The 3,005-nt window shown below is 39.0% G+C and overlaps 1 pseudogene; it reads left to right on the top strand.

The window, feature by feature from the left end:
* The first annotated feature begins 753 nt into the window (after positions 1 to 753).
* Positions 754 to 3,005, top strand: part of LOC141441232 (chitin deacetylase 1-like) — a 4,700-nt pseudogene continuing 2,448 nt past the window's right edge.

Here is a 3,005-nt window from a genome sequence, read left to right as displayed (position 1 = left end):
GACCAATCCAACGATACTCCATACAAGGTTGCATGAAAAAAAAAAATCACCCTCACTTTACGTCTATGGGAGTACAGTCAAGGGCAAAGATATCGACACGGCAAAAAGCTAAAATATGTATACACGACTTTATGCATTTAACATTAAGGCCGTGTATACATCTACTTTCCGTGTCTATGAGTACACTAAAATTTTTTTTTTTGTATTTTTTATTGTACCATTTTGTCGGCATACTTTACATACATATTCGTGCAACTACGGCTAACTACGGCTTTCTAGCATTGATACTCTCTGAGCAAAACCGCGGACGGACAGACAGACAGACATGGCGAAACTATAAGGGTTCCGTTTTAGCCACTTTGGCTCCGGAACCCAAAAACTCGTATGTGAAATCAATATGTTAACAAAGTGGCTTGAAATAATATTCATAAAGTTCAAGAAAAAAAAATCGATATTGAGATACGAGCTTTTTTAAAGTACGTATAGTGATGATTTTTCACTACATGCATCGTACCTACTACTTAACAGAAATGTCTGAGACCAATTCAGCTGTTGTAGCGTGTACACTACAAATGCCTTTTACAGCCATCAAAACTTTAGAACGCGTACAATAAGATAGGTACATTGTATGTAGGTATAATGATAATGTTCAAAGCAAGAGTGTCGTTTAACGTAGATAATAAAGAGTATCCATTAACAGGTTCGTTGAAATTTTATGAAGTAGCTTGTAGAAACTGATACGTTTGAGAGAAAATGGACACTTTAGCCCCGTCTCATCTCTACGGTAGAATACACAGGGCCGGCGCAGCGGCCGAGGCGGCCGAAGTTGCCAAGAAGCGCAAATATAGTGGTCTTGATGCCGGATACAACTTCATAGCCTTCGGCGCCGAGACGCTCCGGTCCGTGGGGCCCTGGCGCAAGGGAACTGTTCAGCCAACTGGCAAAGATACTGGTCGACGCCACCGGAGACAAGAGGGCTGGCAGCTTCCTCGCTCAGCGTCTTGTCATCGTCATACGCAAGGAAATGCTGCCAGCATTCTTGGAACCATGCCACAGGGGCCTTTTTTAGATTTATATTAGTTTTTAATTATCGTTTGAGAGTAGATTTAGAGAACATCTTATAAAAAAAGTCTTTATATTAAGGCAACGGAGCCATAATATAAAAAAAACACATTTATATATAACTATAATAACGGTATAATAGCGATAAGGGGTCTTTTGCTTAACTTGTATTTTTCTCTTTGTGTTAGGTACCTGTTTTCTGTATCGCTTAGTATTTCTGGTGAACAATAAAAAGTCATTGTATTGTATAATATAACTTAGAGGTTTAATATAATGTAGGTCCATTATAGACCATCGCCACATACATTTTATATTAAACACGACCCAGAATAATTTGCCATTGAAAGATAAATTACTCCGTTATGATTGTCGTATGTATACATATATCGGCAGCCGATCGAGATCACGAAATTCTTAGGCATATCGTGAAATGATGCCATTTCGTGACATGCCTCAAAGTTGGCCAGGCATATAACTATGTGCCTAAGAAATAATACGGCAGATCGATTAGAGCACGCATTCGTCGATATTCCTAGCTCTATAGCGGGCACATCGTGATATGACGAAAAAAAGAAAAATTTAGGTACGACGAGCGAAGCAGCGAAAGTGGTTAGTATATGAATTGTACCACAACGCACGCGCAGAGCGAGCGAAGCGAGCGTGCCGCGGCCGCGGCCGGCGAATTGCCAAAACCGATATGGCGGCGTTTCATGATATGCCTAGGAATTTCATGATCTCCCTAAACGTCACTAGGCAAATCGTTAAACGGGTGAGTTTTGAACGATATATTTCAGATGTCGCTTGGCCAATTCATGAAATGGCTGGCCATTTCACGATATGCCTAGGAATTTCGTGATCTGGCGGAGTTTACGATCGGCCGCCGACATAATAACATGCAACGGCAATAATAAGTTAAAGCCCATCTATTCAAACTCCTCAGTCTCATTTACAACTTGATAGGCAATAAAGCTTGACGCCACGGCAGCAAACATGCTTTTCTGACGCGTCATACAAAATTGACGAGCATTTTCTCTTTGTTCAGACAGACACGGTCATGTTTGCACGGAAACGCACAAATCCCAAGTTTCTCTGTTCAGTGTAGGTACACAGTTGTCAAAATACATATGCAGAGATTTAGTCATCGTTATTTACAGTATTGGCTTTGGAAAACGAGTATAAGCAAGGTTAACATATGTGAGGATCGAGTTTGAGTTTTAACCAGGAAGTGAATGTCCCCTTTTCGGTTGCTAGGTATGACCTTATTTGCACACGTCTCGCACACACACAAAACTTAAAATTAAAATTAAAACAGTAGATACATTGCAATTTTAAAGACCGTAATAAACAAATAACTGAATTAAGTAGGCAATGGGTGCCAGTCTCAGCTTAAGCTAGATTGGTGTATATAACCAGCCAGCGCTGATTTTCAGACTGGTCATTTATCACGTAGGTCGGGTCGGCCATGTTTATAAATAAGATTTGTAAAATGTGTGTGTGGGTGTGTATTTTATTAATATGTTTAACTTTACTTTAATTTATGTTTTACTTATATATTCCATGGTTTTTATGTTTTGGGTTGGTTTCCTTTTAGAAAATTTCAGAAGGTGCCTTGACCATTGTCTTAATGGACTTCTTATTCTTATATTTTACACAGGTTTCTGGTAGAAACGACACTTCAACTTTGGTTGATGAAGATGACGATAGAAGACTACAAAGCATAATGATATACCATTTACCTCTGGGCGTGCTAGGATCTTCATCGATCAATGTTACAGGAAATGAATTCGCTACAAAAAACAACATAAACCTTAGAGTAAAGGTTAAATAAATTATCTATTCCAGTTACGTGCTGTGCATAAATAAACGTTTAATACTTGGCAAAATACCATTACAGCAACGTTTCAAAGATTGCCTTTACATAAACTATTTGCAAAATGTTTGCA

Source organism: Choristoneura fumiferana, chromosome 23 (assembly GCF_025370935.1).
Source record: "Choristoneura fumiferana chromosome 23, NRCan_CFum_1, whole genome shotgun sequence".
Taxonomy (NCBI): domain Eukaryota; kingdom Metazoa; phylum Arthropoda; class Insecta; order Lepidoptera; family Tortricidae; genus Choristoneura; species Choristoneura fumiferana.
Note: the sequence above shows the minus strand (reverse complement) of the source record. Positions and strands in the feature narration are given on the sequence as shown.